We start from the raw sequence: 10585 nt of genomic DNA on the forward strand, positions 1-10585 counted from the left end.
GGGGGGGGGGGGGGGGGCGAAAAGTATGCGCACGGGAGGCCTCGTCCGCGGCTTGCCGGAGTTCACGGTAATTGCACGCTTACAAGTGAATTCGGTTATGAATGATCTCGCTCGCGGATTATGCGGTTTGGTGCGCAATATTGCGTTCGTCTCGGGAAAAAATGATTCGATGAATTATCTCTCGTTGTCCCTTGAGATAACGGAAGATAATTCGAAGCTTTGTTTTCCGCATCGAACATTTCTGAAGTTGAAAAAAAATAAACAAGGCACGCCGGGAAGCTGTTGCTCATAAAGAGTGCATCGCGAACGGCTAAAGTTGCAGACGAGAGATCTCGAATATATTTGCGCTGAAGCTTGCTTGAAGCGAGCTGTAATTCGCGACGCAATTTTTACTTGCAGAATTTTATTTGTGAGAGAATATAGAAGATTAGAACTACATTTTTTTACAGAAAAAATGGCACATTTATGTGCGCACTATTATCAGACCGGTATTTATAATTGAATTTTATATCTAAGCTTGCATCAAGTTCATCTTCAAATGCTGCACGGGTCGTTTCATTGGCTACGGAATATCTGAAGATGAACTGAGGAAGATGCATCTTAAAAATATAGATTGTAAATACCGGGTGCTTTCCAGTTGCAATATCTCTAGACACTTTCATGCACACGGCGACACAAGTTGCATTCCAATTGTCGTAATCGTCGACACATTACACATTCGTACTCAGCTCGAGGGCTACTAGTCGGCTGTGTAACTAGTGTTTTCTAGTGACAATTAAAATTAATAAGCTGCTATATTGCGGCTTGAAAAGAGATTGGCATTTGCGACGTGAAGTGGATAGTATCTTTTTTATTATTTAGATCTTATTATTTATTATTAAAAAATACCAAGATATGGGCATGTTGAAAAATAATCCTAACCCTATCCGACACACATTAGTATACACTTTGTTCTAATTGAGTCGTGCACAACATTACACTTTGTGTATTTCTGTGTACGTGTGTGTCAAAAAGTGTTAAGCAATTGGAAAGCACCCACCGTCTTCAGTCTCGCGGGCTTTACCATCGATAAATTGACAGTTGCTAAAAGCTTTTGGCCGAAAAGTCGTATCCGCATCTCAACTGTGCATTCCTCATAGCTGTCGATTAATCCAAAAAGCGGGAACATATCTTTCTAGATTAATTAACAGTCATGAGAAATTGATAGCTAGATACGAATGTGATTGATTGAAAGTGTTCAGTAACTTTCTTCAGTTTTAATAATTGGCTCCAGGCTTCTCTGTTTAGTAACTCTCGATCTGTCGAATAGCATGTCGATCTATCGAGTGGCATCCACGGATTTGATTAGAGACCGAGTGCGTCGCTGCAGAAGCGCAGCAATGTTCACGTCGCGGCGCGAATTTTCGGCGTACACGATCAATTGCGCGGCCATTTTCGATCTTCTCGCGTCCAGCAGCCGCCATTAACACCTTGATCGATGTCGCTACGCGTCTTTTGTTTATCGAAAGTGAGTCTTGTGCGGCAACAGGTGTATCGGGTGTGTTGAAAACAACGAAATACGATCGTCGAGACGTGTTGTAAGTACGTTATTAGGAAGTTATCTTGTTTGTTTGTGCATACAAGCGGTACTTGTCGTGACTTGTCGAATTGGCGTTGCTTGCGCTTGTTATTACCGCCGATTCACTTAAGAAGTAATAAAATCGTACAATTGTCGAAATCGGGAATTACGCTGAGAGAGAGAAACTATGTGTGTAAGAAATAAAAAATATTTATTCGGTGGATATTATAACATGTTTGTCAGTATAAAATATTTCTCAATTAAGAAAATATACCATTTTCTTGGCACTTTTTACGAGAACGATTGTTTATTCTATTTAAATAGAAGAATTTATATTTATTTATCTAGAATAGAAGGAGTTTGTATTATTAGCATCCACCAAGTAAATATTCACTATTTTTTAAATTTATTTTAGGTAATTTTATTTTAGTATAACACTATTTTCTTAGATATTCTTTTTCTCTCAGTGTACGCTATTCCACAAAAAATATTTTGACCTCCGCCGATATCTTTATCCATATTCTACGTAACATGTCCTCGAATAAGTGAGATAGACAAAACTTTCGTGGTTTGTGGTTGGGTATGATCGGTCATCACGTCGACGCGCTATCTTTATTTGAAGATAACTGCAAGAATAACCAGTAATAGACGTCTATTGCCGGCGACTCGCAAAGTTTATTTCATTTCATTTCAGTTCAATGTTTACACGTTTTTTATTTTGATTTTCGTACGACGTCTTTCGGGTTTGCCGCACTTCTCGGGCAAATCAGCCGACACAATCGTGATTAAACGAGATAAGATCGGCCAATTATTAAATCTGTATCGGAGGAGACATATTGGCGATTATAATTCGAATCACGAATCACAACTGTGCTTATCAGTGGTTAAAGAGTGACGGTTAACAGCAATATGTACGCGCGGTCGGAGGAAAGATTTGCGCGGTTTTGAATACATCGCGGCTCTCTTCACATATTTCTAACCTCGTTAATTTAGATTAAAAATTCATGATGAGAAATAGCACGTTGCAACGTAATCCTAGGAATATCCTCGCTTTAGACGTGTCTTGAATGTCTCGCTTTCGCTTCAGATTACGTGGATTCATGTTTCTCTCTCTCTCTCTCTCTCTCTCTCTCTCTCTCTATCTCTATCTATCTATCTATCTATCTCTCTTTCTCTTTTGGAGAAACTCTAGTTGCAGTAAAATTGAAATTTCGGTTACGGCTACTCCTTTGATGGCGGGAGGAGTCGGATATTCTATTAATAATTCATAGTCACATATTCCTCGGTTTGTGCTAGTTGTACTCCCCAAAAGCCCGCGAAAAGTCACAAACAATTTCGTACAATACAAAGAAGTGCAGTAATTTTCTGTATTTACTGTACGATACTTTCTGCGTATTGACGATTCTGCTTGTCGTATGTTAATCTCTATGCCGGAGTAAATACGACGATTTGACGGAAATCTCAAGTTTCTTGGATTCAACTCTGCGTGTTTGCTATTTTTTCTTCGAAATACAACGGAAAACTTCGGGGAGTATATCGTATAATATACATATATACATACATACATACATACATACATATATATATATTTTTTTTTTTTTTTGTTTTTTTTGATAAACTTAGTAGCTAATCAGATTGCGCGGTCGGTTTGCATCGTGACTCATTTTGCTACGCGTGGCAAATCTCTTCCCTCTAGTGGGAGGGCCACTTGAATTGAACTCACAGATACGGTTTTTATTATTGCGGGCTTTATCTCTGTTTGTTTTGCAAAGTAACGTCACGTCAGTGCCCAATAGAAAAAATAAACACCTGCCGACACTTTCATCTTAGCCGCTTAGTGGTTCGTTATCAATTCTTTTTTCTCCCTACTCTTCCTCTCTCTCTCTCTCTCTCTCTCTCTCTCTCTCTCTCTCTCTCTCTCACGTAGCATATTTCTCTCATAAATTATAAATAATCTTTGAAGACTTTAATGCTAACCAGTGTGCTGCTGTCTTTATGATAACAAGCGAAGTGCTGCGATAATATTTGATAAATATACAAAACTAAATTTATCTGTGACTCGGGTTATTTGGTTTTCTGCGTTTTGTGCTGTATCAATCTAACAAAATGTCGACGCATCAGCCCGAAGTATATTCTCCTCGTGTTAATACCGAGACATTTCTCTTTTCAACCGCTGTGTAATCTTGCACTTCATTTTTTCGCGCATACGTATTTAACTCCTTTATTCGCGCGGATATCTAATCCGTGTCTGGCGCACGGCATGATTTATTTGCGCATATTCTCTTCGATACGAGCAACGGTCATAAATTACCCAGGAATCGTGTGAGCACTCAGCGCGGCGAGGCATTTAACCCCGAGAGAGAGAGAGAGAGAGAGAGAGAGAGAGGGAGAGGGAGAGGGAGAGGGGGAAAGAGAGGAAGAGAGAGAGAGGGGGGGAGAGAAGACAAACCGGCTAAATCCTGCGCATATCATGGAAAATGAATAACGTAATCATCGATTACCAAGACATTTAGGTGTCATATTTCTTTTCAGAGGATGAGAACAAAGCGGAAGATAAGGAGAGGCGAGTTGAATATTTACCTCTTTTTGACCTGTATAAACATTTGTCGGGAAAATAAAACCGCTCGAATTATTCTAATACCGTTTCTGAAATCCTCGGTAGAGGAGACCGGGTCTATACAGAGAGAACGATTGATTGAATTAAACAAACACTTCTTTGGAATGGTTCAAACGAATTTTTTGGTTGATCGAACAAAGTTTTGTTTGACGCAACAAAAATATTCAGTTACGGCTTAGTTCCAATGAAATATTTTTGTTGTGTTAACCAAAAATTTATTTGGACCATTCCAAAAAAGCATTTATTTGATTCAATAAATTGTTCTCTCTGTATAGGTAGTTTTAGGACACATATTGCTCATACGCTTTTTTAGTATTTATCTCGAGAGGAACAGTGGATACAAAATCGAGAAATGATCCTTTCAGAGTATAGATATTTTTCCTGAGTTTTATTATAAAATTGGTATAATATTACAATAATATTAAAAAAATAGAATAAAAATAGATTTAATAGTAGTAAAATAAATTTTTGAGTTTCTCAAAATTTTATATTAACTTTCTCCATCGTGAGTGAATAAAGTTAAGCGGCGTATTTACTAGTTAGAGTGAAATTTCTTGCGGGTGTATGTGTCATATACTGTTTTAGGTAATAAAAGCAATTCTCATTTATAAAATAATTGAAATCGAGCATATGAATGAACGAGATAAAGTTGGTTTATAATTAAGGGCTGGCAGGAACCCCGGAACTACTAATCAGATTACATATTCTGTATCTTCTTTATTCTACGCTGTTTGATAACTGAACCCGGTATTAGAGTCACATCTTGTTAGTGCTTGTATTTTGGTTATTATAAAGCAAAATATATGGTTGAGAAGATTGTGGCGAGCATTAACGCATAGAAGAAAGCTGTCTCTATCATGTTTGTGCAATCAGTCATAACAATCCGTTGTCTGAGAAGTTATAACTTCGAAATTCTGAAATATGGGACATTTCTCTGATCTCCTCTAGTTCATAACTCGTTCGAAGGACCGTTTCGCGTTGATCACCGATTGTTTAACTGTCTACTTGGACGAAATCGGGTCAGTGTCCTACTAACTCGTTACCTACTCGTGTTCTATTTAAATCGAACGAACCCTAACGAGTATGGCGCACGGTCAAGATCAGGGCTGTACTTTTCGCGATTAGCACATGCCGTCGTTACGTTTTTATTCTTAACGAAAGGTGTTAGTTTAGATGGGATTAAAAATAAAACGTTTTCAGAAAATTTTTTTAAAGAATGGATGAAGATATTAATATAGAGTTTTTATCATATTACTTATTATTGTTTTAAGCACAGAAAAAGTTTTTTATTGGAATTCTGTCATTCAAGTTTTTTGTATTGACTACGGTATCGCCGGATGCCTCTAACTGGTGGATCACATTACAGTTTGTATAATAATCTGAAATAAATTGGACATGGAAATTTTAAAATTGTATTAAATTTGTTGAAGAATGAGTCTAAATTTTTTGGCGAATTCTCAAAATTAATATTTTTTTCGAGGCATTGAATAAAATAAAAAAAAAGAGAAGAAAAATGATAGATAATTTTGAAGTGTCGTCATTTTGTTAAATTTCGATATATAACGAAGGTTATATATATCTGGATATAACGAAGGTTCATTCTCCAGCAAATTTAACACAGTTTTTTAATTTTCTAGTTTTATTTGTTTAAGATTATTACATTGTAATGTCAGAGGTGTCCGGTGACACCACGTTCAATAGAGAAAACCTGGACGACGGGATTTTACAACTTTTTTTAAATACAAAAATAATTCTTTTCTACTTGAAAAAAACAATGTCAAATAGTACGGTAAAAAATAGTATGACAAATAGTATGGTAAAAAATGTTGATATCTTAATTAATTTCTTAGAAAAACATTCGCAAAATATCACTGTTTTTTGGCTTATCTATACCAGAACCTCGGCTTAACCGAATTCGTACGATTGGCTACAAATCATGGAAAGTTCCGTTCTGCGCAGGATGACAGTACAGCAATTCAGGGGTGGGCTGGTCGATGCGTCATGCTTCTATTTGGAAGGAAACACCACGCGCACTTGGCGATATGATATCTTTCTTCCTAAATGTACGATTGACGGGTATGATTTCGGTAATCTTAGTTTTGAAGTATCGTGTGCTGTAATTCATATTACAAAGAAAGCGAGATAAAGTGGCCGTATCGTATTTTCGATATCCAGCGTTAACTCCCGTGGAGTGGAGGAAGCAAATATCTTGAGCAAACATACGTCACTCGAATAGTATCTTGATACATGCACGATTGAAACGCACTTTACCGATAAACAAACATCTCCGTACATGATACAGTTAGCAAGAAGTTATGCGACTCGATCCACAGTAAAAAAAGATTAAAGTAAAGTGAAGATGGAAACTTGATACATGATTTAAAAATACAAATATCTCTGAAATCTTTCATAGTCATTCAAGAAGTCAAGCATGCTCAATTTTTTCCTCTTTAAAGATACACATTGATAAGCTTAACTCTTATAAAATAGATAAAACAATGTAACTAGTAAAAAATAGCGCAACTAGTAGAAAATAAAAATTGTTTTTTTTAACCCTAGAATACTGAATATATATGTAAAATTTATCCTGGCTAACCTTCCAAATATTGCTGTTCTTAACGTGTATTTTGTTTTTTTATTATAACTTTCTTCAACTTTAACGAATTGTAAAAATATCAATAGATTCATACATTCCTCAGTGTTTTCTAAATCGATTAAAAAAAAGCATTGAATTATTATTTTTACGAGAGTTATGAGCACATAAAAATGCGCTGGATAAAAGTTACACATATTTAAAGTTAACGTAACTTTTTAGCATTAAAGGGTTCTAGGGTTAATTAATTTTAGGCGCCCACACAAAAAAGGTCTGGATCTCTTTTTTTGTAGAAAGACATATGAACTATCTATTAGTAATAAGAACTTAAAAATCATAATTTTGTGGGTTGGATTATTCTTACATAACTATAGCTAATTTATATTAATCGAGCGGGATTGGCACTGCGCGTGTGAGAGAGATTATAAATCGACAATTGTTCGCGAGATACATTCGCGCCTCTCGAAATAACAACATCGTCCCCAATTGCATTAGTCATTTCCGCGAATCTCATGTACACGATCGAGACACGCGATCTCCCGCGTGTAGCTGCGACGCGTGCTACGTGATCATTCTCAGGCAATCGTCGTTCAAAACTCGTCATTAGAACGCTGAAGTTGTGCAGCCGAGCAGCATCCCCAAGTCAGTTCGCCTACGTGACTCGGCTCACGCCGAGCACGAAGACGCTCTTTAAACGCTCTCTCGAATTTTCGTGTTCGTATCTGAGTCACAGCCGATTGGCACAGAACAAATGTTCGCAGGCAAAATGTTGAACTGACTCGAACTCTAAACAGATTATAATGTTCTACGCTTTTTTGATGATTGTTAAATATGCATTTTTGTATTTTTGCTTTATTTCTGATCTATCCTTGGGCGATTCTTTTCTTTTGAATTACGACTTTATACAAAAGAGCACTTTTTAGTCTTTTCTTCTTTGCACCTATTGTTTAAAATTTGGGCGGTCTTTTGGGCGACTTTTACGGTCTGAACTAGAATGTTTTTGTATATGTTAATCCTCAGCGTGCAGCGTGTAATATTTTTTGGAACGTATAATACAATCTATGGTAATACAATCTAATACAATCTAGGTCTGTTAGACCCCGACACAATTCTGAACTACCATAACTTTGTTGAGCATTTTTTCTCCAGAGATATATAAAAGTCCCAACTATAAAATAGTAGCGCTGTAAAAACCAAAATCTGCAAACATTTTTATTTCGAGATCTTTCCGGACCTTTTATGGGAATTGACGAATGATCGAATATTTGTTTGAGTCTTAAAGTCCATGAAGGCCGTAACCGTTAACTTATGATGTAATCCATAAGAAATTGACCAATTGCAGTCGATTACTACAAGAATAGTCAACTGTGATTGGTCCATTTCTTATGGATTACAGCATAAGTTAACGGCTACAGCCTCTATAAATGGGCCTTTACAGACCTAATCGCACCCTATTGTACGCGGCGAGTTAAAAGGTGAAGTAGCAAAAAAATATAAGATAAAAAATATGACCTATCGCGTCACTATAATAGTTTCTCGGATTGTAAGGATTAAGACATTTTTTTCGGATAATTATTTTGAAGTAATGTTTCTTCACACGGAAAAGAATTTTAGTTTGGGTAATTGAATGGGAACCAAACGAGAAATTCGCCGACAAGAAATGATAGATCTGTTCGTTTCCGAAGAATTTCTATACCGGTGCACTCTAAATTCGAGTGAAACGAGTATATTATCTTTCATTTAAACTTATTTGCTTTAATGTGCACTAATTCAGAAGTTTTTTGAAAGCGAACAGACATAATATCTCTGCTACTGTGACCGAATATATTTCTGTTACTGTAACCTAAATATTCAGCTGCATTAAAAACTCGGTTGAGATAACTGAAAGCAATTGGCGGAAACTTCCAACAGGAATTTTTCTGTTATTACAACAGAGTTTTTAACCTGGTTCCCATGTAACGAAAAATTCACACTAATGAACTTATTTTTTCCGTGCACGTTACTATTTTCTCTTTTAGAAATTTACTAATAAATAAATTCACGTTCCAGGCGACAAAGCGCGTTTGGCGGCGCAACAAATTGCAGCCGCTCGAGCGCTTGTATCGCAGTTTAATTTAAAACACAGATAAGTGTGCGTACGTGATTATCATGCACACGCCCACGGACACGTGTTGTGTCGAGCGCGACAATGGCAGACAGTCGAAAAGGGGACACGCATACGTCTATTTTTAACCGTAGGGACCGTCGCCGGCTCTTAATCCGATTGATTAAGGCTAGCTGGCGGGGAAATTCGCGGATATGACACGTGTCAGGCGAATTTTACTTTTCCGCGCGGCCGTGGAAATTTTGTCGCGATAAGAGACATCAGCATGGTGTTCGTACCTTTTGGACATTGCATCGCAAAACGTTCCCGTTGCGTTTTTAATTGTAAGACGCCAGCCAAACGACCGTTCGTCGGGATCCGAGAGACACGCGCTTTATCTCCCAGGCAAATATAATTATCGTTATCACTATTATTCGAGAAACGGCGGTGCGCCTTTAGCAATTGCGTATCCGATTTGACTCGAAGGCACTGTATGTCGCGTCCCGAGTGCTTATTATCGCGGTGAGCACACACAGAGCGTCGTGTGTGTGATCTTCACCAAATAGGGTAGTACACGTAAATTTGGTGCCAACTTTATTAAGCGATCTGTGTAAAAATAGCGTCCCTTGCGAGTTTTTCATATATGGCATTCATGTTTTTCTTATCACTATATCATGTTTTTCTTATAATTATATTCTTTAACTACACATATCCATCTATATTCCTTATTTCTACCTATCTAGTTACTATAGTAATATTATAGTATATAATACTATAGTTACTATAGTGCAACGTAATTATTCCTATAATTACATTGCCTCTCTCTAATTGACTTTACAATATCATCATCATTTTTTTAATTCTCTTGTAACCTCTTCTCATAATCTTCTCAATTTTTACTTAACCTTCTATCTTACACCTTCTCTCTCTATCTATCATATCTAATTTCACTTGTGTGAACTTGGCACACCATATTTAAAAATGTGACATTTTTTTTACGGTTCTGATATTCTCTTGAAAAGTTCTAGAGCTCTATGCAACAATTTTAAAGAGTTCCGGTCATTAAATACAAAAAAATAGACTTTTAAAAAAAGATGCGCTAAGTTCACGCAGCGCACCTAATCAGTAAAATCAACTATTTCTTTAGAGTTCCGGTTTGTTTTACAATAGTTCTAGAGTTCTATATCATATATAACAATAGTTCTACTAATTAAAAGCGAAAAGTCGATTTGCGAAGACCTAATTCACAAAATGTGAAATACCGACAACAAAATAAGAGAGATTAACACTATTTCGCGAGTTCTGCATATTTGAAAATATTTTTAACATTCACTTGTAATCAGGGAATGAAAATATAAAGAGTTTTATGCGATAGCAGAAATAATTTCTTTATAAAAAATTATAAAGTGTTCGAGGTCGCGTAACTTTAACAGCAGAACGGGTGCGCCAGCCGCACTTTGAGAGTTCCATTGGTTTAAAAATATTTTTAACGTTCACTTATGATCAGAAAACGAATGTCCAAAGAGTTCTGCGCGACAGCAGTAATAATTTATTTATAAAAAATCATATAGTATTCGAGGTCGCGTACATTTACGAGCAGGTGGGGTGCGCTACCTGCGCTTTGAGAGTTCTGTCGATTTAAAAATATTTTCAACGTTCATTTGTAATCAGGGAATGAAAATATAAAGAGTTCTGCGCGATTGCGGTAATAAATTATTTATAAAAAATTATATA

General features: G+C 36.6%; 1 protein-coding gene across 1 annotated transcript in view; it reads left to right on the forward strand.

The window, feature by feature from the left end:
- LOC116846080 (BCL2/adenovirus E1B 19 kDa protein-interacting protein 3) overlaps window positions 1–10585 on the forward strand; it is a 64247-nt gene that overhangs the window by 1038 nt on the left and 52624 nt on the right. The window lies entirely within an intron of this gene.

The sequence above is a fragment of the Odontomachus brunneus genome, unplaced genomic scaffold, assembly GCF_010583005.1.
Source record: "Odontomachus brunneus isolate Ranch 3 - 2012 unplaced genomic scaffold, Obru_v1 Obru_scaffold_060, whole genome shotgun sequence".
In the NCBI taxonomy this organism is placed as follows: Eukaryota; Metazoa; Arthropoda; class Insecta; order Hymenoptera; family Formicidae; genus Odontomachus; species Odontomachus brunneus.